Raw genomic sequence first — 27,618 nt, 5'->3', positions numbered from 1 at the left:
TGGAAGTAAGTATCCTGCATGAGGGGGTATTACACAAGCTGCTAAGGAGAAGAAGCTCCCCTACCCGGCTGTACAGCCCGTAAACCACCACAACTGGCCTGGAAAGATATGCCCACTGCTGCAATCATGACTCTGTTATCTCAGGGGTAACCAACAGCTGCCTCAACAGGAGGAAGTTCATGCCTAGAACTGCAAACTTAGCCAGTCACTGCTAGCAGGAAAGGTCACAAACTCTAGGGGAGAGCCTATTGCTGCCACCTACCAAAGTCAATATAACTTCCAACTTCATTCTAAGTACTGTACTTGTACTTCTACCCAGAGAATAGTGTAGAATGTACCTCTTGTCAAAGAAATTTCTTTATTTTTTTTTTCAACAGGAGGGAACTACTCCATAGATCCGCAACTGGCCACAATGCAGAGACTATATGCCTGTGGGGTGTCCCACCACAGTTGGTATCTGCAACTCAGCCTCTACACCTAAGACTCGGAGGAAATTTTGGTAGAGGGTACAAAAAGATTGTACGAGCCAGAGGACCAGGGCCACATGTTAGACAGGATGTATCTAGACATGATAAGGATGCTGAACCCACGAAATCTCAGCAATATAGTTGTCTAAACGAGACCTGCATAATGATCCCACCAGCTGTCACACCACTGTGGGTAGAGGAAATCTTACAAGGTCCCACCCTTGAATGAGGAGCTAAAGGCAGTAAGTGGCTACTGAGAGGGAGAGAATCGATTTCCTTCGGGGATAGGTTATCCAATCCCAAGGGGCCAATCACAACACTAAATGGACCCATTAGGGTGTGTGTGTGTGTGTGTGTGTGTGTGTGTGTGTGTGTGTGTGTGTGTGTGTGTGTTTAGACTTATAATAGGTTCTATGTGTGTGACAATAGTAACTAAAGAAATTATGGGTTTGAGATGGACTAAAGGTGGACATGGGAGATGTTGGAGGAGGGAGAGAGGGGAAAATGATGTAAATACAGTGCTCATATATGAAATTTTCAAATAAAACTTAAATTAAGAAAAGAGGGGACAGACAGAGGCAGGCAGATCTCTATGAGTTCGAGGCCAGCCAAGGATACACGGAGAAACCCTGTTTCGAAAAAAACCAAAACAAAGAGAAAGAGACTGGAGAGCTGGGTCAGCAGTTCTACGTGCTCACTGCTGCACAGAGCCTGGGTTCCCAGCACCCACACTAGGTAGCTTACAGTCTCCTGGGACTCCAGTGCCTGGGTATGTAATGCCTTCTTCCAATTCCATTAGCTCCTGCACACATATATATAGGCACATACATACGCACATAAGTAAACTAAATGAACAAAACGTTAAGGCATCCCTGAGAAAGCTAGATCGAGGAAGCCAATCAAAACCATTCTTCCATGGTCTGAGCTTCAGTTTCAACTGCTGGTTCCTGCCTTGAGTTCCTACCTTAGCTTCCTTCCATAACAGAGAGTAAGCTTTAAGATGAAATAAAGCCTTCCCAGCAGACGTTACTTTGGGTCATGGGGTTTATCACAGCAGCATAAAACTAACGTAGGACAACATATATTCAGTAACTGTCTCTACTGGGACGTTAAGGGGGAAAAGTATGCTCTGTGTAGAATTCCAACCCAGGTCCCACCTAGTTCTGTGACGTCATGGAGCCCTGACCTTTACAGTCGCTCTGCAGGGGATGTCAGGGTTTTAGGAACTGAAGATGCCTAGAGCTGGGGACAAGAGCCCTGACAGCTCACTCCTCACAAGCCTCTCCTTTGCAGAATAACGCGTTATAGTCATGTAACAGTCAAAGCCTTCTCTAAAAAGAGTGTGTACCTAAAAGGGCCTCAGATAAAAAGAAAGAGAAGGAATAAAGTCCCCATGAAGCAACGTCCGTCCTGCCTCTTTTTGGGTCACCTTGGATGATATTTTGGACACACTAAACTAGTCCATTTGTTTATTTTTATCACTCTTTTTCCAGATCTGTGTGACAGTACCTTTTATCCAAGTTCACTCCCTAGTTCCTTTAATGGGAACTTAGAGCCATATGGGGACACACGCACGCATACACGCGCAGACACACACACACACACCACCCCAAAAAAACAAAATTCTAGAATACAGGTAGTGATGCTAAGGTAAGGTAAACTTTTAAAAAATTGTGTAGTGTGTGTGTGTGTGTGTGTACAACTGCAAAAATGTATTGGTCATGGCCTTTCCCTTGCTTGAGACAGGGTCTTGCCAGTGTGGATGTCAGGGATTGTTTTGTTTTGGTGTTCTGTCTCACTATAGAGGCACTGTCATTGGAGACACCTGCTATTGCTGCGGCTGGCTTTATGTGGTGTGGTGGTTTGAACAAGAATGGCCCCCACAGGCTCACGTATTTGAATATTTGGTTCCCATTGGTGGGCTCTTAGGAAATGATTTGGGGGTGTGACCTTGTTGGAGGGGTGTGGCCTTGGAATAGGTGTGCCACTGGGGGTGGGCTTTGAAGTTTCAAAGGCCCATGCTGGGCCCAGTCTCACTTTCTCTGCTTGCAAATTGCAGACCAGGCGTGAGCTCTCAGCCACTGCTCCAGCACCACGCCTGCCGGCCTGCTGCCATGCTTCCTGCCATCACTATGATGCACTGAGCCTCTGGAGCTACACGCAAGTCCCAAGATGAATTGCCTTGATCGTGATGTCTCCTCACAGCAATAGAACAGTAACTAAGACACGTGGGTTCCACTTAAATCGGGTCATCAAGCTTTGGCAAACAGTTTTCCCACTGAGCCATCACCTCCCTAGTCCACATTAAACTTTACAATTGCTATCCCAATGAGAGGAAAGCAGATCCTTGTGATGGATACTAAGGTAGAGGACATTCTCTATAGATGGTGTATCCAGACTTTTATTATATTTTTCCCTTTATTGCAAGAGTTAAAACACCCAAAATTTAAAAAAAAAAATCAGAAGAAAAAATTAAAGTATGTAACTTCACTGAGAAATCAGTCACTTAAAATATTTGGAGCATATTATTTAAACAAACACATAAGTATGAAGATAACTGTACACATAATAAACTTTCTAAAAGCTTAGGACAAAACAATGCCTTTTTTTTTTTAGTGCTTTTGTTTTTACTTCATCCATCATGTGTATTTTCTCACATCACCAATATTTTTCTACAGCAGTTTCCAAAGTATGCATAAAATCCTATTATACCAAAACCTCTTGTTGGCCCCTGAGATGATTTCCAATATCTGATGTGATAAATAATGCCACTTGTTTACAACCATATTATCTTACAATCAAAGCAGGAGAATGGAAGCAAGGACGCTAAATAAAACAGGGCGTCGCTAACTGTGCTCTCTCATTTCATGTGTTCTAAAGTGTCAACGCTGAGGTGCAGAGTGTGAAAACACTGCACTCCTGGGCAAGGGCTGCAGCTGCTGAGAGCTGGGTCAGCCTTTATGGAAGTCAGGAGATAAATACATACCCTCAGGTCCTCCAATATCCTGTCACAGACTCTGGCTCCAGACAGAAAAGACTCCTCTCAGCCACTCCAGGGCTAACAGTGATATTAAAGCAATGTCGGTGAAAAAGAAAATGGATGGCTTCTGTTGTCGAATGAATTGTGCCTCCTAATTCATATATTAAAGTCCTACTCCACAGTATCTCAGAATGTTATGGTTTTAGTGTGAAATGTCCTAAGTGGGCTTGTGTGGTGGTCGCTCATTGATTGTGCTGTTTTGAGAGGTTGTAAAATCTTTAGTAAGTGGCGGGGAGTACAGAGTGGTCATGTGGCTTATAGGTTGGCTGTGTTTCCCAATGGGGACGGATCCTTCTCTGTCTCCTTATCGGCAGTTTTAAGTGACCACGCACTCCTGCAGCCACAGCCAGGAGCAGATCCAGCTGCCAAACCTTACCCACGATATAGGCTGCGCCTGGCGGCCACGCCTTACTCACCACGACAGGCTGTACCCAGTTGCTATGCCTTATCCACGATGAAAGGCTGCACCCTCAAATCATGAGCCGCAATGAACCTTTCTTGCCTTGGCTCGCAAGTATTTAAATATTAAAAATTAAACACTAAAATACTTAGGTTGAGTATTTTGTCACGGCTGCATAAGAAAGTATAAGATCTTTGAAGAGGTAAGCTAACATGAAGTCTTGGGGTGACCCTAATCCACCAGGACCGGTGTCCTTCTAGGAAGAAGAGATTGAGACACAGACACGGGGTTCATAAAACCTCAGATGGCGTGCCCTGCAGAATGGCCAGGGCTCCCCAGCATCACAGAACTAACCGAGCTGGGGTTCTATGCATGAAGAACCCTTTCTACACAGTTCTTGCTTTCTTTCCTTAACGTCCCAACAGGCGGTTACTGAACACGTGTTGTCCTAGTTTGCTTTCCTGTTGCTGTGATTAACACTGTAACCAAAAGCAACTCTTGGTGGGTAGGATCTAGTTCATCTTATAGCTTTTATGCTCTGTCACTGAGGGGAGCTAAGGCAGAAAGGAAGTCCAAGTAGGAACCTGGTGAGCAGACTGAGGCACAGACTATGGAGGATGGTTGCCATTGGCTTGCTCTCTCTGTTTGCTCAAATACCTTTAGGTTTGTTTTTTTGTGGGGTTTTTTTTTTCTAAAGAAACTATGTGTGCCCACTAGCCAGCAGCCTGTACTAGCTTATGTCTATTTCTCATCAATTGTAATCAGCTATATGATTCTTCACAAAATAGTTACACACACACATACGCATGCGCACATGGGTGCACACACACAAACACACATGCACACACACATGCACACACATGCACACACAAACACACATGTACACACACACACACACACACACACACACGGACACACACGGACACACACACACAGACACACGGGGAGGTACGTCATGCCGTATGTGTGTGGTTCTTGAATCATGTATGCCATTTATGATTCCAACATTGCTGCTTTTACAAAATTAACCTTAACCCAAGCACATGCCTGTGGTGTCATGTTCAACAAAACCAATAAAAGCACCCTGGGGTCCCCTAAATCCTCGAAAGAAGGATAAAACAACAATCCTCTTACCGTGACTTCTAATTTTACACATGAGGTCATACAGCCAACGTATGGCCCCAAGTTTTAGCTTGGGAAAGTACTTGGAAGCCACCTTGTATAAGCCAGATGTGGTGGTGCACGCCTTTAATCTCAACCCTTGGGAAACAGAAGCAGGTGGATCTCTGTGAGTTCAAGCCCAGCATGGTCTACATAGGGAATTCTCAGGCAGCCAGGGCCTCATAGTGTCACCCTGTCCCACTCCCCTCAAAACAAACCAAGCAAACAAAACAACCCTAGTCAGCCTTTGTAAAACCTTCACTACACTATTGTTAGACACTGAGATTAACAAAGGGTTTTTATTATTGTATTTAATTTGCTAAAAAAACAAAACAACAAACCAACAACAACGAGAAACTTGAACATCTAATTATCACGTTAATTCTCTTTCTCTCCCTTTTTCTGCAGTCTCCAAGTATTATTAGATCACCCCCAGGCATTCCTGAAACAGGTTTACCTCCACCCAGCCCAGGGAACCTCAGCCTTGTCTTAGAGCAGTTGCTAGGTAACTGAGGAAGATTTATGCACATCTATTGTTAATTTCCAAGACAGTTTTCAGCTCTGCCATAAACAGCACGGGAAGCAGACACCACACTTGCACTGAGACACTCCCCTATATTTGCCTGAGGTGGGGTATCCCAGGGCACCTCTCCAAAGGTCCAAAATATGCTGGTAACAGAAGATTATGTCAGTGAATTTACAGCTGTCTGCAAAAGCAGTTCAGCACATTTGAGCATACGTATCCCCTTGTATTTAGTTTGCATGAAATTTAACACTGTGTTTCTCTCCTTCATTCTTCTGTTAAGCGGCAAAACTCAGTCTTTCTTTCTTTTTTTTTCTTCTTTTTTTTAACTCTAGAAGCATCTTCAAAACTATTTCTCAAGTCAGTGGTTTCATTACCATCTTAAAAGCTTTTTTTTTTTTTTTTTTTTTTTTTTAGCGATAAGCACCCTTAATGCTGTTGTACACTACATGTGTGTTTTTTTATTGTCACTGCTCAGGTAAAGTAATGAGAAGGCCACATCCATCATTTCCTATCTCCAGTCCTCCTCCTGTTGCTCTCTCTCAAATTATTCATGCCATGTGTTTCTTTAATTATACACACACACACACACACACACACACACACACACGGCTCAGTCTGAACAATGTTACTTGTATGTATATGATTTCAGCACAGACCACTTGGTATTTTGCAACCAATTGGTGTGTTGTTCCCCAGAGAAGCCTAGTTTTCCTACTCTCATATCCTGTAGCTGCCTGTAGTTCTTTGTCTAGGGTTGGGGTTTCATGAGATTTCCCTTCCATGTTAGCATGTCTGTTGGTGTCATCCTTGTTTGACTCTCTTGTTTTGGGCAGCCATGTTGGTGAGACTTCAGAGGTGTAGCTTCTCTGACATTCCTAGGAGATAAAAATCTCACAGCGAACTTCCTGTTCCTCAGGCTTTTATAATCTTTCTGCCCCTCTCTTCCACTGCAACCCCTGAGTCTTAAGTGCAGGAATTGTGTTGTGGATATGTCAGTTAGGGCTGGGCACCACATGGCAACTTCTCTCTGCATTTTGATTGACCTATGTCTGTTCCAGGGAGAGGTCTATTTGATGTGTAATAAGACCTATAATTATCTGTGAATATAAGGATAAATATTTAGAATGTAGTTGAGGAATATGCTGGTTCAAGAAAGTGACAATAGTAGGCTCTTCAATATCCATGACTTCATTAGCCCTAGGGATTTGGCTAGGTTTCCAAATGTGCCAGGTATGATTTCCCTCTTATTAACTAGCCCTTATAGTCAATTGGAGAGCTGTTGGTTACCACAGAGGTATGTGTGCCATTATTGCGTCCTTAGGGATAGCACGCCACGCTGGCATTAGTCATTGTTTTAGTTCATAGGTATCGTAGCCTGGGCATGACTGTGATACCAAGTAACTTCCCTCACACGTCACCTTCTGCTTTCCTGAAAACTACTCCTCAGGGAAGCAGCTTTTGGGTCAAATCCAGCTCAGATAGGAGGCTCAGTTTTTATAATGGGCCCCCAAATCCAACCTTTTACAGAGTGATCCTAATTATACATGCAAAGAGTAAATCCTGCCGCTCTTGGCTTCCATGAGCATCCTCATGGTTGCTACCAAAATTCTGTACAGAGCTTTGTTCCAGGTATCTTTCCTTCTGCCTTAGATGGCTTCCTGACTCCAACAGTCTGTCAGCTGGTGGCCTGGCTTGGCCTCTTCCCCTTTCATCTAAACAATGACCTCTCTCCAGAGAGGGCATTCTGAACTGGAAACATGGACATGGCTCCCTGCTGCTTCAGATCAGCCACTGGTGATGTATGGAGTTCGGGTTCACAATCCTATGTCTCTGGAACCTCTTAAATGTCACCTAAGGCCACTCTTGCCTCCCACCCTGTGGAGCTATCTCTCACATAGTTCCCTTTCTTCTCTGTTTTGTCTTATCTCTAAGTATTTATTTGTTCACAGCCTCTTCTGCTTCAGCTGCTCCTACTATGCAATTAGTTCAGCAGTGGCCACTGGCTCCTTTTCTATGTCACCTCCGTCAAGTTAAATGGCCTTTTTCTGTGTGCCCAGAACAATCAATGGCGGTCTATTGGCTGGACTGCAAACTTGCTTTGTAATTATCTGCTTATTTCTCTGTCCCCCTCACAAAATGCTTGTGTTTTTCTGTCAAATCAATGTCCACATATTTTCCCATTCCTGTCAGTGTCCCAGTTCCTAGCGTAGTACCTCACACCGCGCACACGCACTAGTTTGTTAGAGAGAGTAAAAGACAAAAGGAAACTGATCATCGAGGGGGATCAATAGCTCCATCGGCTTAATTCACAAGTGAAGCCACCCAGTCCCTGAGAGAGTCAATAATTCTAGAAGCCCTTGTTAGCAAGAATGAGAGGCAGAGCTTTTAAGGGGTAAGGATCCTTACAAGTAACCGAGCTCGTCACTTCCTGGAGCGGAGAGTCTGTGTTGCTGGTATGCCCGCTGAGACGGTATTCATGGGCGTCTGTTTAGACAGCCCTCCCATGGTGCTTGGCCATCCTGGGGTCCCCGGAGACTGTTCATTCCTTCTTGGGTGACTCTGAAATCAGTCTTCTGCTGTGAGATACTTCAGTCTTCTGCTGTTAGACATTTCCTCTTGTCAGAGAAGAAACCTTAGACTTCCTACTCCCTGGATAAATCGCCCTCAAATTGCTCCTGCCTCCTTCAATCACTAGTAAAAATGCAAAACTAACCAGATTTTTGGCTGGAACATAGTACTCTCAGTGCATTATCTAATCCAAACTACCCCCCCCCCACGCCCTGAGGCACAAGTTAAGAAACACACCCATGATTACACATGGAGAAACCCACAGACCCGGCCTTAGACACCAAGGGGGGTCTGATTCCAAGTTCACGGCCTTAACTCTGGCCCGAGCCCTTCCGCTATTCTACAGGGAGAAGCCAAGCTCATTAAAGGCTCACACTTTTCTCCCCTGCTCACCCCTCCCCCTCACTCTTCCTCCTCTAATACCAGCTTCATGGAGACCTAGCAGACAGCATCCTCTGAGGATTATTTTTAAAAAAACGATCCCTCTCTCAGCTCTCCTCCCGCCCAAGCCCCATATGATGAACAAAAGTTGCCAGGTTGCTGGCTCCACACATGGTATGTTATCCATGGGCTGCTCTGCTGAGATGAGCCAACTCATTAGTTTCAAAGCTCCAGATTAATCTTACATTTCTGTTCCTGGAGGTGAAAGGTCATTTTTTATCTCCTTAGCTTTATCTACCGCCCAGGAGGAAATTGGATCTTTAAGCATGAGGGACCTTTCTCCCCCACTGAAACAGCTGTTCTATGTTCTGAGTAAAAATGTATACGGAGAGTTGGAATTGTGTTTTTGTTTTTGTTTTTGTTTTAAAGCAGAAGAGCATCTTTTAATCAAGTAGGAGACATTTTGCAAACCATGGGGCAGAAAAAAAAAATGAGTAAGAGGCTGGTGCTAATAACGTCGAGAAAGCTAGAAACAAAACAAATGCCACTGACAGGCTGAAGTTGATAAGAATTAGAAGGCTGAAAGCCTCCCTCTCCCCTCCCCCAGCTCGGAGCTTTGCAATCACCCTCTGACGCCGCCTAGTGGTGAAATCTAATAAGACGCCAGCCGAAGAGGGCAAATGGTTATTCAAAGCACCGCCTTCCAAAACACTGGTAGATTTGGGGCTGAAAGATTTAGCGCTGGATAGGGCTAAAACTCATAACTACAATGGATATGTGTGCTAACAAAAGGTAGACTTTTGTAAGGGGCCCTGATGGTGTGGAAGCAGTTCATGTTCATGAAAACACTTCAACCTTGGTCTCCTCCCAAGACCATGTGAGGAGACAGCCCTAGAGAATGGCGTATGATTCCCAGGTTGAGCTGCCCCAGTTAGATCACCATTCCTCCTGGGTAGCCACGGCTGGATCAGAGTTGCATTGAGGAAGGAAGAAAGCTGAATTGAATTCTGCTTGCTTGCACTCACAGCAGCTATTGTCTGGCACATAGGGCTGTAATCAGAGCGAACACACTGGCCACTGTTTGTTTTCCCCACCCGGGCTTTCTCCCAACATTTTCTCCCATCTCCACAGGGAGAGTTGGCATTTAAAGAAAGCGTGGGGGAGGGGAGGGGATATGGGAGAAAAAAAAAGTGTTGGGTGAGTCCAGAGAGTAAAGAAAGCAAAGCCTTTTTATAACTGTAGATGAAACAAATGCCCTGCATAGAATGCAGGATGCCTTGCAGCGTTGAGATAGATAGTGTCAGAGCGAGGCATAATCCAGCCTTCTTGCAACACGGTGTCCATCAGAAATGCCCCGTGATGGGGCTGAGATGTCTCAGTTGGTACACTGCTTCCTGCACAAGCACAAGGACTTGAGTTCAGCCCCCCACCCATGGACACTCAGGGGAAAAGCCAGATATGACAGCATGTGCTTGTGGCTCCAAGGAGGGAGAGACTGGGATAAAAGGATGCTGGAGCTTGCTGGCCAGCCAGGCTAGCAGAACCAATGAGCTCCAGATTCAGTGAGAGACCCTGACTCAAAGCATAAAACCGAGAATGACCGAGGAGGATACCCTAGCCTCCACGTGCACTCCACCCCCGCTCACTCCACACACAAATAAAATAAATAGCGATAATGCCTGCGTTGCCTTAGAACCACGTAGCGCCCCTTGAAGACATTGGCTGCTAAGTAAAGCAAAAGAAAGATGGGGACAGAAAGGTGGAATTTGGAGGAAGAAAGCAAAACATTGCTACTGCAGTTTTTGTGACACTTAGTTTTACATTATCTCCAGCAGGAGACTTAGAGACCCCATGAAGCAGGGCACAGAGTTAACATTTTTCACTTGTCATGTGTCCAGTTCAGGTCTATACTCTCTAAGGGACAAACGTGGAGGGATATTAGTATACTGGAGACTAAAAACCTCTGTATACACTCAAATTTGGGGGCTGGCGAAGAAAGAACTGGGCTAATTCAGAGCCAGGCACGGACTCAGCAACTGGCTATTATTTTCTTCCTCTGGTTTGAACTGTTCCTCAGGAAAAGATGTGCTGCCAAGTGGAGCCTATTAGCTAGCCAAATCTCTACCTTGCAAGGGAGAGTGGTCAAAGTACAGACGTCGCAATTTTGATTGATGGCGAATTTGTATAAGACTCACCACATGGCCTTCTGGAGATTGGCTCCTAGCTCTTCTTTATGCCTTCTATAGAGACATGGAGCTAAGAGATGCCTGAGTCCTGCCTTACTATGGACTTAATGTTCTACAATCCACTCTGGGATGGTGAATGAGAACAAGTCATCTCTGCTCAGCATCCTTTATATTCCTTTCACTACCACCACCAGATTTTTTTTTCTTCACATTCACACAGGATACTTTTCTTTCTTTACTATCTGGGTACTAGCAGTGGGTCCACATCTGCCTAGCTGAAACTGGACTGTCAACAGGAAAATCTCTATTGTTCATGGTTGTTAGCAGCTGGTGTGTGTGTGTGTGTGTGTGTGTGTGTGTGTGTGTGTGTGTGTGTGTGTTTATCAACTGTAACCTAACAATGACATACAGCATATCTTTCTGTAACTCGGAACTATATGACAGTACTTACTATCACATTCGCACATCTCCAGGGATCCAGAGCACCCCCACTTCTGGGTGTATGTTTCTGGATGTATGTTTGTAGTCATGTCGGGTAGTTCTCCCCTCACAGTCTTTGCTTTCTGCTGAACTAGCAGGCTAGGTGTGGCATATGCTCATGACAATTTCAACCATACAAGGAACCAACAAACAGAAACAGAAGATTTCTCTTAAGACCTAGGCTCAGAACTGGTACCTTGTGATTTAGAACTATATTCCTTTGGCTTAACTAGATCATAAAGCACCCTACAACATGGCTAAGCTGCCAAATGCACTCTACCTCTGGTGAAAGAGACTGCAAAGTCATAAGCAGAAAGCAGTCATTGGGGAAGGGTGACAGCTGAATTCAATCATGTGGTCAGCTAGTGTTAAGCTGTCTTTGCTAGTATCCCTTCTGCCACCCAATTGTGAACCCACCCAAATAAAGGCAACAGAAAGAAAAGCCAGAGGTAAGCGATAGAGACAGAGCCCGGACAATAGTGTCTGAATCTTTAGATGCTATAGTGTCTTGACTTTGCACTTACATAGTTGTTAAGTTCACTTCAACTGGGTTTCTGTCATTTGCGACAAAGAGAAACCAGATCCACTTGTATCAGTCAGGAAGCAAGGCTAGTCTACAGTGTGAGGTGCCCAGAGCCCTGGCAGACTTCAAAGAGAAGGCAGGGCAGAAAAGTGGGTTCTGAGGCTGAGCCCAGCAAGGTTGCCAGGAGAACTAGCCAAAGGTGATAAGAGTATAGAGTTGTGCTAGGCGTCCTGTAGAAAACCAGTGAATGTGGAGGGAATAATGACACCACAGTGTGGTCGTTGGTGTACTCCTGACCAAAGACCTGACAGAAGAGAGTGCCGGATACTGGAGTGATCTATGTGGATGGCAGCCACATTGTCAAGCCTCAATTCAAACCATGCGTTCTGGGAAAATGCCAAAGTGTGGGGGGGGGGGGGAGGGCGGGGAACGAGGGTGGAGCCTGGGATCATAGATATTAAGAGAAGCGCTTGATCTTGTAATCATGCAAGAGAATGAAGAGAGGCCTATGAGGAAGAGTGCCCAGGACGCTGCTATTTGAATAGCTTCAGCACCAACCTTCCTGACAGCCATTACCAGGTACTGAGAATACACTGTATTCTTAGCTATATGCCAAGCACCAGGCCAAGAATTTGCCTTATATTAAGCCATCCAAATCCTATCAATACACTAGATATTTTTATCTCTGTTATGAAAATTTTTAAAAATTGACTTAGAGAGGACGTAACCCTTTATTGTGCTTGGAATGAACTGCTGGATGTCCTGCCTCCAGCTCCCTGTAGTAAGCTATATACTGTGAGCCGCTTTAATGTATGATGCTATGTTTTTTCTGACCATAGAACCCAGCAGGGACCTTTTAATTATCACTTCCTTCCTCTGAACTTTTTATAGCTAGCACCCTGTCCTTTGAAATCAGGACCCAACTTCAGACTGCAGAGAAAAATACCCTCTGTGTTAAAAGAACAACAACAAAACGTTTCTATAGTCTCGCTGTGGGAGGCACTTGTGTGGCACCCACACCCACTTCTCAAGGGAGGAGCATTGTATTTCCCATGGTAAAAACCCACCCCGTGCTATCAGTTTATGTGACTGAAGTGCTACTAATTACACAGAGCTGATCCTTTAGCCTGCTCCTCATATCCCAGCCATAGTCATGGCTACCAACCAGTGCATTCCAAGACACGTAGAGAGGCCCAGAGCTTACCTAGAGTCCACTAGCCTTTTGTCTTGTGGTCACTTCCCCATCATTCTCGGTGATAGTCTCATCTCAACTTTTGTAAAATGGGATGATGTGATAGCCCTTAATTTTTAGAGCTGTGGAGAATAATAAACATCAAGATCAGTTGGCTACAAGGCAACAAAGCATGACCAACAGCAAAGAAATCTCTAGCAAGAGCACACACTCATGGAGATTAAACAACACACTGTTGAATGACGAATGGCTCAAAGAAGAAACCAAGAAAGAAACAAAAGACTTTCTGGAACTAAATAAAAATGAAAATCCACTACAACAAAACCTTTGAGGGTACTTTAAAAGTAGTCCTACAAGGGAAATTTAGTGAGCTCTAAGTGCCTACATTTAAAAAAAAACACACACACACAAATAAATAATTTATTATAACTGTAGAATTTGGAAAAACAACAATAAATCAAATCCAAATTCAGTAGATAGCAATCAATATTAAATCAGAGCAGGCATTAATTATATATATATGCATGTGTGTGCACAGGTATGTGTATGTGTGTGTATATGTGTGTGTGTGTGTGTGTGTGTGTGTGTGTGTGTGTGTTCAACAAATCCCAGAACTGATTCTTGAGAATATAAACAAGATCAACAGACCCTTGGTCTAGATAACCAAAGAAAGAAAGACAGGATACTGATGAAAATAATCAGAGTTGAACAGGTAAACTTTACAACATACAACAAGGAAAAAAGTCAACATATTATAGGGCCCCATTAAGTTAGAAAAATCTAATAAAATAAAATAAAATTTTAGATTCATCCAAACCACCAAAGTTGAGCCAAGAAGAGACTGACAACTTAAATAGACCCATGACAATAAAGTGTAGAGGAATTTTAATTCAGCAACATGGCTGCTCTGGCAAGGGATCACATGCAAAGACCTTCTAGATCTGTATGATCTGAGTAGAATGAAGACACTACACACACACACACACACACACACACACACACACACACACTTTTTAGTCCCTCTGGCTGGAATACAGACATGCCCTTAGTACACATTTTAAATCCGAAACAATGTAGGTAAGGTTAGTTTATAGAAGGAAGCAGCCATGTTTGAAAGTGACATCTAATTGAGGGGCAGACAAAGTGATGAATCAGAGAAAGATCTGGCAGAATGAGTCGGAGATAATTATATGCCCAACTCCCATGAGGAGAGACAGGAAAGACAAGTGCCTCAAAAGAGCAGCACAGAGGCAGAGTGAGTCAGGTGTGGAGGGCAGGCTGTTCAATGAGTGCAATCCAGTTGAGTTCAGGTAATACAGTGCAGGTTGGTGCAGTTCAGTTGAATGCAGTTGAGTTCAGTTGAGTGTGTACAGTTCCATTTAGTTGAATCAGCCAGCTAGAGTTTAGGAAGAACTAGAAAGGGTGAGCTTATTCAGAAGTAAGCCTCCAAGATGATAATTACATCAGGCAAATAAAAGATACTTTTACATTAAAAATAACCAAAGAGTGAAAAACAGACAAACAAACAAACAAATAAGAACCTTCCAACTAAGAAAAGGCTGGGCACAAATGGATTCAAAGCACACTTTTACAAGATTTTCAAAGAATATCTACAATCAATACTTTTTAAAATGGACAAAGAAAGAACTCTCCAAAACTCTTGAGAGAGGATTAATATCCATAGTATATAAGGAACTCAAAACAAGAGTCATCAACGCAGACAACCCAATTAGAAAGTAAGCTATAGCTCTGAACAGAGATTTCTCTAAACTAGAAACAAAAATGACTAAGAATTATCTCAAACTTACCCAACATGCTTAGTAATTAGGGAAATGTAAATTAAAACAACATCAAGATTTCATCTTACTGCAGTCAAGAATGGCAAGGACCATATAATAATTGACAACAGCAACTGGTACAGATGTGGAAAGAGGAAGTTCTAACTCACTGTTGGTGGGCTTGCAATCACTCACCATGGAAATTGGTGTGGAGCCTTCTCGAAAGGCTAAAAATAAAGCTTTTTTTTTTCTTTTTTCTTTCCCCCTTAGCAGAGATCATTACAAAAAAACCACTGGTCAAAAATGTAGAGATCAACTGACCATGGGGTGTCTGCCCCCAGTAAATACATTGGCAACACAGCTCCTACACATAAGGCTTAGGGAACATCACTGAAAGGGAAGTGAAAGATTGTATGAGCCTGAAGACCAGGAAAGTCTACTCCAAGGTATGTTGTTTTTCCCTCCCTCCCTCCCTCCCTTCTTCCCTTCCTCCCTCCCTCCTTCCCTCCCTCCCTCCCTTCCTTTTTTTCTTCTTTACAGAGTGCTTGGCTTCAGTATGACTTCTTAAAAAAAAAAAAAAAAGACAGAGAGTGGGAGTTGAGGGTTGGGGTGAGGGAAGGGTGGTTCTGGGAAGATGGGGGGTAAATATGATCAAGATACATTGTATCAAATTCTCAAAGAATTAATACAACACTTTTAAGAAGAAAGCAATTTATCATCATGATGTGTCTTGGAGGGGAAATGTCAAGATGGAGAAGCTCTCTGTCCTTATTCTTCTAATCTTTAATAAAATTATCAAATGCCAAAAAGGAGAACATTTGGTGCATCCTCAGGGAGAGAGGGAAGGGAGCATCACTACTCAGGCCTTGGTTCATGCTACTGAAAGCGAATGAGCCTGCTTTGGAATCCCCTCATATTCTTTCCTCCTCCCCTCCATTTCTAGTCTCTCTTCCCCAGGAAGTGGTAGGCCATGGGCTGTAGGTCTGCACTAACAGTTTGAAAGAAGATCTGACAAATCTATACAAATATTTTTTTTTCTCAGTACTATGGAAGGGCCTGAGTCAGGCCTGGATAAACCTAGACTTTACAGGGCTGTACCAAAGGGTTGGAAGGTGGGTTTCAAATGGGGCTAGGGTAGGCATGGGCTGACAGAGGAAGAATGCAGAAGAGCTTCAGGCCTCAGGTCTTCTCACTCGTCTCTCATATCTGAACCCACCAGTCACACTGACTGGTCAACAAGGACAGGAGAAAGAAAAAAGATCCGTCATGGTAGTTACCTCCTGCCTCCCTCCGTTCCCTGCCTCATGCCCCCCGGCTCTCTCTCTCACTCATCTGCAGGAAGAACATAACTTTGGTCCTCTCTACGAGTGGTCCTCAGCTCAGCAACTTCGCATCGTTCTAACAGTGCTTGTCTTATGGAGTTCTGTAGCGAGCCAATGAGAAGGCTTATGTGGAGGTCGTGTTGCCATGTCTTACAAGGAGGTAGCTGTTGGCATGTATTTTTTATCTATTTTATTCGAGTTTTTTATGCCTCTACCTTCCTTCCAACCCTTAACCCTTCTAACACCCCAACACCAGGTTGGAGAGAAAGAAGGTCAGTGGGGAGAGGGGCCATAGTTTTCTTTAACTACTTCCTGCTGGTTAGGGTTGCTGGGTTTCTTGGAGCAAGTCCAACCTTTGTTTCAGGACATCTCCAACTTCTTCTTATCAAACTGCATCAATAGCAACCAGGAGCAGCAGCAGGGAGCAGAAGATTCCTTCTTCCTTGGAGTGCCCCCCAACACACACACACACACACACACACCCACACCCACACACACACACACACACTCCAGCTCTGGCATTTATTCCCTCTCCAGAATCTTCAGAATTAAACTATCTGCAGCTGGCAAAGATCACACCCCTCTCAGAGCCTGCACAAGGCAATGGCCTGCTGCTGAGGACAATCTGAGGCAGCCCCCATATCCCACACCTGGGATTAAAAAAAACACACGCACACACATTATCCTAACATAACTGAGCTTTTTTAAAGAAACCAAAACTCCCACTACAGGCAGTACCTGATGTATTTGAGCTTGACTGCTGTGTGAGGCAGATGATGGTTAAGAAACACGCACAGCAAATGATGACAGGAAGACTTGTGTTTCCAGTGACCATCTTTGGACTGGACTTGCAAACCTGCTTATATTCCTTTAAGCCTCGCCCCTCAGGCCTTTAGGTGTTATTGCCTCCACCAAGATGGTGAGGCCAAAAGCAGACCAGGGGACACCAGGACTCACTGGCTCCTGCCTCCCGTGAGGACCCCGAAGGTCTGAAGTACTGATGACTGGCGAAGGAACAGAGCTGGGAAAAGCAGGGAGGGGCTATTTTAAACTTGCCACTCATATTTTTAAACATCTTGACGTCAATAAAATGCTTTCCAATTCAGTGACAACTGGGGCATTTGTTTTGATCGTGGGTTTCTCACCCACCAGTCAGTTATTTTGGTTCCAACAGAGGAGCATTTGTTTTTTTTTGTTTTTTTTTTTTTTTTGAAAGGCGGAAATTTGGTGCACGATTTATTCCCCTGGCTTCCTAAGCCTCCAGGATGTGTCCTCTGGGCTATCAGGCTCTTCCAGCTGACCAAGGGCCTGTGACACAGTTTCCCGTGGGCCCATCTGCTCTTTTCTTCATGCAGTGAACTCATCCAGAGCGCTTAGCTTCAGTATGACTTTCCCATCCCTGATGCTCTGAACCCACTAACCCTTTGTTATATGCTATCATTGTTCCTGGTGACTTTACTCATAGCATGTATCACACACACTCTTATGTTCCCTGTGCATCTCTATAGAGCATCCATTATCTCCGTGGGACTCTGGGCTCCAAGATGATGTACACTATCAACTACATTTTCTAGTGTCCTCCCAGATCTAACTCCAATGCATAAAATGTGGTCAATGATGATGATGAAGAAGAAGAAGATGATAACTCATCACTAAATATGTCATAATAATCAACTGAGTAAACATTAGTTTCTAGCAGAGGCTTGGCTACACAAAATGTGACCTGTAAAATATTCATTAACAAGAATTAAATGAAGTTTACCAAATGCCTGTGATAGACCCCTAGTACCTTTGAATCTCATGATGAGGACAAGGAAAGCTTTGTCTTCTGAGGATCTGAGAGGCACAAAATGCCGACGTAGTTGGCCCTTCAAATTAGTAATACCTACTACTCATTTAGATTTCAGGAAGTGCCAAGTACTGCTGTAGGTGCCTTGCCCAGGTCACATTTCAGTTAGTCATTACAATGCATGGAGCTCCTGCTGCCCAAAGGGCAGTTTGCCAGCCCACCCAGTGTGTCTAATCTGCCTATTCCTTTTCTAATTTCTTCTCGCTTGTTCTGAAAAGCTACTGAATACACGGTAGCACAGGGTACAACCAGGAGGGCAATCCTTGGATGTGAGAAGCAAATAGAATTTGATCTCAGCTCTGCCATGTGCTGTGAGGGCATCGTGGCCAAGTACGTATAATCTCTAAACACTGTGGGCATAGATAATAGTGGTACTAACATCCTATGGTGTTCCATGAGGGTAGATGTGTGAAAGCACCCTGTAATCCTCAGTACAACATTTTTTTTTCAGTACAATCTCCATCAGCACTAAGCAGTCAGCTTGGAAGACTAAGAAAGTCAAAGCAGAAAGTCCAGGAGGAGAGATGAGTAGATGAGTTTGCCAAGGAGAGTACAACAACAAGAACCTGACTTGGAAAAGGGGAAGTTGAGTAAAACAGCTGTTGAAGCTCCCCTCCCCCACCAAAGTGTCATTCTACTGGCAAGAAGAAGTAAAACAATATGCTGTCATGTGAATTTTTAGGACTGGGAGTGGTGACACACACATATAACACAAGCACTGGGGGGGCTCAGGCAGGAGGGTGGTTAGCTGAAGGCCAGCCTGGGCTGCCTACTAAGACCTTTCTTCCAAAAACAAAACAAAAACATAGATGCTAGTCATCAGTGTTGCTCTAGGTCTTCCTCAGCCATGGAGTGCTGCATCCCACAGTAACGCTGCTGAGGCGACAGAATTTGCTGTAGACACTGAAAAGTACATAGAAGGAAGACATAGGGGAGGGCCTGCTACACCAGCGGGGCGCTCACCCATTGATGCTGCAGAGTAGGGATGCAAGGAACAGGAGGAAAGTTCTAGCCAGGATGCTTGAAACTTCCTGAGGGGGGAGTTTAACTGAGTGGCCTTGAAGCAGTCCAAGACTCCCCAGCTCCTGCCATGCCCCATGTATATTAGGTAAGTAGCAAGAGGAACAGGAAAAAAAAAACTGCTGAATTAGTGGAGGGAGGAGAGAGGACATTCAGTAGGAGGGGAGGAAGGAAGAGGGGAGGGAAGAAGGCAGGAGTGAGATGGGATGCTACACTCCAGCTGCTACTGTGTAATTGGATGAAGGAGGTCCTTTCCTCTGGTCTTTTCAGCTGCTTCATTCCCCCCTGTGACTGTACCTCTTGATTTATAAAATGTATACTCTAGGAGATCTTACTAATTTAAATCATATTACTACATTCTTAGTGGGAATTTTTTCCTTAATTTTCTATTAAGCGTCACTAGAGTGGAAATACAAGTAAAGTTGTTTCTTTTTCTTTTTCTTTTTTTTCTTTTTTCTTTTTTTGGTCACATTACATTGTTTTTCTTTTTCTTTTTCTTTTTCTGGAATACATGTAGTATATGTGTGTTTACATGTTCACGCACATGCACATATGTACATGGGTATGGGCATCACATTGAGTGCCTTTATCCCTCACTCTCTACTTTAGTTTTTGAGGCGGAGTATCTCACTCCATGTAGAGCTCACTGATTTGGCCGCACTGACTAACTAGCCCATGAGGTCCATGTCTCTCCCGTCTGCCTCTGCAGTACTGGGATTACAGAGGCCATTCCCTTGGCACTGGGAATCCAAGCTCTGGTTCCCATGCAGAAAGACAGTTTGCTAGGCCATCTTCTCGTCTCCACTTTATGTCATTTTCAATTGTATGGCATACAGAGAAAGGGCTCTGGCAACTCCCTACTCCCAAGGGACAATAAGCAACAACATAGTCATTTACTCATCAGTCTCTGGACTTAGGGAATCTTCCAAGACATGAGGCCATGGAAAACAAGACTAGAAGAAAGTGATGGGGAAAGTGAATTTAGAGAAAAGCACATGCTATTTACTTCCTACATGTACATATATGTGTAGAAAATGCAAATTAAAAGGTCTGGGAAGAAATACCTTAAATGTATAGTGTTCATACCTCCAACCAGGTAATTAACATTTCAATACAAAAAAAGGAAAGCCTGTCTATGGCACGACTCTCCAGAAAGCTCCAAGAAGAGAGTACTAGCTATCTGACTTTGCTGAGGTTAGATCTAGGTTTAGACCCTAATTGTGATGTCCCAGAACTCAAGAAGTAAGTCTGTGAACGGGTCATTATTAAATGAACTGAAAAAGTGGCTTCCTGGGACCTGAGGGTTAACTTATACACTGATATCAACACGAAGACATCTTTTCTTTTCTTTTTCTTTCTTTCTTTCTTTCTTTTTTTTTTTTTAAAGAAAGCATCTGGCTGTGTTTTCCCAACTGTTATTAAGGCAAAATTAGATGAGAAGACAAATGTGCACAGATTGCTATTTTGGGAAACTGTTGAGAAAATAAAAATATGAAATAAATGGAGCATCAGGAAAATGTGTTCAGCTGTGGGTGGATTGCAACTGCATCTTTAACTCTTTGTTAGTGATTTGTGTGGACACACACACACATACAGGTACACACAAACATATATCCCTCCTTCCTGATCCATTTCCTAAAATTCTCAGGTGCTTAGAAATAACAGATCATATCACCAACCCTTCATAAAGCTGTCATGGTCACGGACCTTGCCAAATGTCCAAGGTGACTGTTATAACTGGTGAGGTGGAGGGGAGCCTCCTCTACAGTCTGGATGAAATCCAATGTAAAGGCACAAGCACTCAGTGTTCTCCTATGTTGTACTTTCCTCTCTCCTAAGTAGGCTAGAATTTGGTGTCAAAGTCTCCCTCCTGCTGTGCCCAGTTTGGGTAAGAAAAGAGCCACGTATGCCTTGGTACTCCCCTCTGTGGCACTGTGAATATCTGGTACTTGTTAGGAGATCCTAAAAATAAGAATGCAATTCAAACCTTCCTTCTGTTGCCCTCCACCAGTGATTATGGGTGATGGGCAGACTGAAGTATAGGAAGTGCGCTCTGCTTATATTGGGAGTATAAGGATTTCTTTGTGGATTAGGCAATAAGGATTTCTTTAACGGTCAGAACTTGCAAGATTGCTTCAGAACCATGGGAAATATGGAGGGACAGAGAAGGACAGGGACCAAGTAGAAAGGCAAGAAAGTGAGTCTTTGAAAACCTAGGTTAAGACACTGAATGGTGAAAATGGCATCTCGGAGGTGTTGCGTATTTGTTGCAACAGCCCAGACCACCAGCTCTATCTGCCAATTGTGAACATATAAAGTGCAGGAGGCTATAACACAACATCAGTAAGTAGCTGGCCCAGGACTTAAGCCAAGGGAGTCCTGATCCAGTCTTTACATGCACACCTGGCCAGGAGGAAGGGCAGCAGGGAAGATGGAAGGAGGGACAGGACACAAAAAGGAAGAGGAAGAAGGAAGGCTAGATGTTTTATGTAAAAAAAAAAAAAAAAGACTAGAACTGAGAATTCAGATGGTGGGAGATTCAGCAAACATCTCAACCCCAAACAGAAAAGGAAAATGTCAGCAGGAAGGTTCATGGAACAACCAAAGATAGAAATACAGCCGAGGCAGACTATATCAATATGCCAAAGCAAGGCCCTACCAGGGAGGGACCCACGGAAGCCAGCCAATCCACTAACCTAGCCTAACTAGATGGGTTGTGTGCCAGGGTAACTTAGGGTACTGAGAGGGGCAAGAATTCAAGGGCAGAGGCAGCAGAGGGTTCTGCATGCTCAAGGCATCAGGACCAAGAGAAGGAAGCTGTAGTCGGCATCTGTGAGAGAACTGTAACATTCTGAAAGCAGCAGAGACCTTAGTCCGGGGACACTGCCTGGCTAAAAGGAACCTCAAAAGGAAGGGCTGAGGAAGTCCTACCCTCTGCATTGGCTGAGCCCCATTCAAGAGCAAAGTGCTATGACCAATGACCAGTCACCATGGGCAGAGGAGGTGGTGTGGAGTGGAAAACTTTAAGAGATCAAGGCCAGAATATGAGGATAGCATCTCTCTCCTTTCCCTTGAGACAGGGTTGATGTAGACCAGTTCACAGGGGCTAGAGAGGGGAGGGATGAGACTGCAGCACGATCCTGATGTTAAGGAGCAACAATACAACATGAAAACCCAGCCAGCCACCAGGTCATTTTAAGAAGGTGCCAGCTAAGCCTGGCAGAAGGTTCCTGTGCCCTGCAGAGCCCCTGAGTCTGCCTTAGTTAGGGTTTCTATTACTGTGAAGAGACACTGCGGCCATGGCAACTCTAGTAAAGGAAAATATTTAACTGATGTTGGCTTACAGTTCAGAGGTTTAGTCCATTGTCATCATGGTGGGAAGCATGGCGGCACGCAGGCAGACATGGTGCTGGAGAGGTGGCCTAGAGTTCTACATCTGGATCCACAGGCAACAGGAAGAGACAGTGAGCTTGGCTTGAGCATTTGAAACCTCAAAGCCCACCCCCAGTGACACACTTCCTCCACCAAGACCACACCTACTCCAACAAGACCACACCTACTCCAACAAGGCCACGCCTACTCCAACAAGGCCACGCCTGCTTAAAAGTGCTGCTCCCTATGAACATAACGGGGCTATTTTCATTCAAACCACCACAGAGTCCTATGAGGTTTATCTCATTGATAGCTGTTACACACACCGAAGGGACTTGTCTTCATGGCTGCTTGGTTGCTGGAATTCTAGGGAAAGGGACACACAACAATTTGGGGATGAGGAGGACATACCAAGGTGAAGGGAACAGTAAGAAGTCTGTCTGTAGAGATGCCTTTGCTTCTCGTACAAAGTGGAGTCAGAAAGGCAAGATGCTCTTTCTTTTCATCCTGGACCCTATGTGTAGTCCAAAAGGACCTTAGTGGCACAATTAGCAGAGTGCTGTGTCAAGAAAAAGAGTCTTAAAAGACAGAGGACAGGTCACTGGACAGAGGGTTCTCTACCTTTCTGCAATGAGGGAGAACAGAGCAAGTGGAATAAACAAAACACAGGAGGCAAAACCAGCTCCTTTCCTTGGGCTGTTCACCATCGGAGTCATCAATCTGGCTCTAATATTGCCAATTAGGGCTACCTGAGGTCGGTACCCAGGGCACCCACAGAGGACGCGAGTCCTGGGGAGGTGAGGAACGGCACAGAGGTCTGACTGGCCGCCCAGGGAAGCAGGACCTGGAGAGCAAGCAGCAATCGTGATTCTGGAAGACAGTGGCTGTGTAATTGGGCCCGGGTCAGAAGAGAGGCGAGCTAGCAGCTCAGAGGAACACAGATCATGTTCTAGAATGTGCTGGAAATACTGTGTCTGTCCATTCAGGTTTCCTCTTACAACTGGAGGCAGGCTGACCCCGAGAACATCAGAGGAGGGCGCCCTCGGGGAGACATGAGTAACAATGTCTCCAGTGCAAACTGACCATTGTAGGGCTGTTTTCTGCCAGTAGGCCCTCGATGCCACCAGTGGTCACCAATAAAAGGCAAGATCCCAATACCTACAGGGACAATTCTGAAACTGAGAACTGCATGGCCGAACACTGTTTGGAGGGCCAATTAATTTATTATTCACACTTGAAACTCTTAAGAATTTTCTGTAATGCTATCGATAGAATTGTAAAAGCAAACTGAGAGGTTTCAAACGGAAGGATTTCTTTAGTCAGCAAATGGGCGATGGGAATTTGTATTGTACAAACGAACTGTGGATTTGTTCTGTCTCACCAAACACGAGGCGAAGAAATATTTGAAGAACTCTGCTGGGCGAGGGGGGGGGGGAGGAAACAAATATCACATCCAGCCCCCTCCAGGTGCTGAGCTTTGCTTGAGTGTGTCGGGGAGGGAGGGAGGGAGGGAGGGAGGGAGGGAGGGTGTCCTGCAGGAAAGCCTAGCCCCCACCCAGTTCACAAAACCTTCCAAGAGCAAAGCACAACACTGCTCACAGATTTTTTACCTTTCTCTTGTGTTTCTTTCTTCCAAACTCAAATGCACCACACCCTTGCTGTAAACCAGGCTGTAAATGGTGAGCATAGCGTCTTTTATTTCACATCTCAGGCAGAATTTTGAACTTAGATACGCGACATTCTAGGACTGCACTGTTAACAGCCTGGCCACTAGCCAAACACTGAGATCTCGGTGAGACTTAAACTCAGTGTAACTGAAAATGTAAACTCAGTTCTTCAGGTTTACAACCAAAGTGCCCAGCCACGCATGGCTGAGAGTTGTCTGGTGGACAGCACACACAGACAACACAGTCCTGGGGTCTTCGAGGTGGTATCTGCCTTTTGTGTAATCATTTAGCTCACCTGAGACAGGCGAGGTTTCCAGTCAGTTCCATAGGGTCAGTTCCATAGGGTCGTCTCACCACAGGCTCACTACCTCATATATGATGCCATTTCAGTCATATGCAAATGTCAGAAACACTAGGTAACTCACTCACCATCACACAGCAGGTGTGTGATGAGCAAGACCGATGGAGCTTGACTCCACAGCTGTTCCTTATATATCCTGGTTTGGGCTACCTTCCGTTGGTGATCTCCCCAAGGGAAAAAAACACTACCACAGGCAAGGAACTACTGATGAGCCTGCATTTATTGCTGACGAACTTTTAGAATCAGATAAACTAGAGGCCAAGTCCAGTTATGTGTGTCTGGGTCACTTCTGACTCTGAATATGTGTAACACAGGGGCACCTAATGCAGATTAAATGAGAAAACTTCCAGTGCGCGTGCGCATAATCTAACATGTAGAAGCTGCTCAGTAAAATACACCGGGATTCTGATTTGCCAGCCACTTCTTTCCTACCTGGGAAACTGGAAACTGCCTTGGTCTTTGCAAAGCACATTTCTGAGTCTCGCTCGCCCCCTGCTGGTCATTCCCCTACTTGCGCCCTCTTATAGCAGAAAGGAGTGGTGAAAAGAAGAAAAATGTGGCGGGGATGGGGGAGTGGGGGCGAGGGGGGGGCGTGGTTGCTGTCGTCAGAAGGCAGTAGAGGGATGCTTCCAGAGTCTTTTGCCCTTGGAACACCCTGGGAACTGTCTGAGAACTAACGGAGCTAATCCTTAGCTGAAGATGTCTTGAAGGTCTTCAGCTGAGGGAGGAGTCCCAACACCTATGGCTCCTTAAGCTTCTCGATGATTCCTCTTTGAAGATAGAGAAATAATCGCTCAACTTCTAGACCAGAGCAGGGGTCCTGGAAGCCATGCTGACCACTGAGGCTCACCCAGAGTTTCTGACTTAGCAAACATGAGAATTTCCATTCCTCAAAAAGCCCTTAAGTGCTACTGTTGGCCTGAGGACCACACTGAAAACCGGTGGTGATAGCCAAAGGTATGGCTCTGTGGCTTGGCATCTGCCTACAACACACAAAGCCCTGGGTTCCACCCCCAATACCACAATAAATAAATATTAAAAACAAAGCCTTAAAAATTCTCATTCTGTGCCACAGGATCAGGCAGGCAGTGTGTGGCCCAGCTGGCCTCACTCCCTCTGCTCCAGCCCCAACCCTTGTCTCCTGCTTGCCCCTGTCCATCCAGAGATCTTGGCGCCAGTTCCCACCTCTGCCAGGTGGATCCAGCCTATAGTTTTGCTCTCTGGCTACCCCTTGGTTTATGGGACTCATAAAATGCCACATCCTCTAGGATGCCCTATAAGTCTGTCCTATGGAGGCCATTTTCCAACTGCTAGATTTCAAGGCTTCTGAATGCAGGGACTTCGTCTTGATCATTTCATGGTACTCAATGAATGGCTGCAGATTGAAAGCGTTAATAGAGGCCAGAAAATGTGACATTTGACACAAGGGTTTATTGTGCTGTCGTCTTTTAACATTGTGTCACATTGTGTGCACACAAGGACTCAGAAAGATGGGTGATGGTATCTTCAACAGAGATCAAGAAAACCAAAAACAAACAAACAACAACAACAACAACAAAAAACTCGGCTGGGGACACACTCCTAGAGAGACAGACTTGGTCAGCAAATCTGGTTATCTGCTTTTACACTTGCCACCACAGAAAGAACGAAGCAAAATGGAAAGATGAAGATTCTTCCCATGGAGGTTTTAAACTCCACATTCTTAGCCGAAATAGAAATACCAAGTGATGCTGAATCAAAAAACCTCTTGTCTTGCTCTCCATCCCTGTGATTTCCCCAGCATCACTTCAGAAGAGGATGCTGATGATGCGATGATGGTGGATGAACATCTCATATTAGGGGGGAAAAGCTTGTTCACAGCCTTTGGAAGAACAGCACAGACAGGAAATGGTAGAGGCAGGACTAGACCACTTCCTGCCTGGCTTGTACTAGAGTCATGTGCAGCAGCATCTCAGAGTGCTCTTCCTCAACAAGCTCCTGGTACCCACAGGGTGATTAATCTAGACCATTTTGTAAAAACTAAAATCAAAGTGTGAAGTGTTGACACATACTTTCTGTAAACCTCTCAGATATTTTTAATTGTCTCTGGATTACCCAGAGTACCTAATTCAAAATCAATGCTGCGCAGACAGTTTTTGTACAGTATTGCTTAGAAAATAATGGCAATAATAGAAAGTCTACCATTTGGTACTGACACAACCGTAAGAGGCCTAACTCTGTGTTTGATTGATGGCTGAGTCCCCAGATAGGGGAACCTATAGATACAGAGGGCTGACTGTATCTCACTCAGCTTTCTTTTGTGGGGCCACCTCATATGAGTAGTAAATATCCACCTCTCCAAACTCAAAGCCTTAACATAAAAAAGCTTACCTCCCACTTCAATAAATGATCTTCAGCCTCGGGTGTCCCTTCTGAGTATCACTTCAAAGACACCCTCTTTGGGTTCCTGTAAGGGAAGGGGAAGAGGAAGGAGTAAGGAAGTTATAGTAGATCAAACCTAGAATCAGAGTACAGCTTCTCTCCAACATGCTGTGTCAGAGTTACAACACTTGGCTGCACTTAGCTGCAAGGGAAGCTGGGAAATGTAGTCTCATGGTCAAGGGTACTGAACAGCCAGTGATCTTTACCTCATTTCCTGAGTCTGTGATGAATTCTCCACCCTGATGCAGGTTCGCTTGCTATTATTACAGTTTCCAAAATTATGGAGATGACTTCAAAGGCAGCTGGACATAGGAGAGGTGTTTTTGATTTCCTATTTATATAACAGAAAATTTCAGTTATCTAGGGTCCTCTGAGAGGAGGCTAGAGAAAGGACAAGAGCAGGGAGGGAAGATGAGAATGAAAGTTTGTTTTCCTAAGTCCAATTCTAGCTAAGAGGAAGACAGTGTGATCCTCAATTTTTGACCTTGAGTTAAATTTCAGATCTTTCAAAATTTTATTGCCCAAGTGAACCCTTATTGAACATTCATTATTTTATAGGAATTGTTCTACCTGACAGGAATGCTAGGAAAATGAATCATTCAATAAATGAATAGAATGCCAACTCTATTCTTTCTTTGGTTGAGACTTTGCAGACATTTGTAGTAAAAGACTCACACAATTATATACCATAAACACTATAACACTCAATGATTGCGAATTATAACTATATAATATCCAGACTGCCTTTCAACATGACAACAGTTCTCATTTGTTGTTGTTGTTGTTGTTGGTGGTGGTGGTGTGTGTGTGTGATGTATTATCTTTACAACAATCATACGGCATAACTATAGGCTCCATTTTACAGAGACAGAAACCAAACCTTCAAAGATGAAGAATACTTTAC

The 27,618-nt window shown here is 44.4% G+C and overlaps 1 long non-coding RNA gene across 1 annotated transcript; it reads right to left on the bottom strand.

Moving 5' to 3' along the window:
* Positions 1–4,621: 4,621 nt before the first annotated feature.
* Positions 4,622–26,833, bottom strand: LOC311588273. Its single transcript, XR_014776131.1, has 3 exons — positions 26,664–26,833; positions 12,937–13,046; positions 4,622–8,193 (listed from the first exon to the last, which is right to left on the bottom strand). It is a non-coding gene; the product is annotated as an uncharacterized lncRNA (long non-coding RNA).
* Between the last annotated feature and the right edge of the window lie 785 nt (positions 26,834–27,618).

The sequence above is a fragment of the Acomys minous genome (genome assembly GCF_964271855.1).
Source record: "Acomys minous genome assembly, chromosome: 17".
Lineage (NCBI taxonomy): Eukaryota > Metazoa > Chordata > Mammalia > Rodentia > Muridae > Acomys > Acomys minous.
The sequence above is the reverse complement of the archived record's forward strand: the minus strand, read 5'-3'. Positions and strand labels throughout refer to the sequence as shown.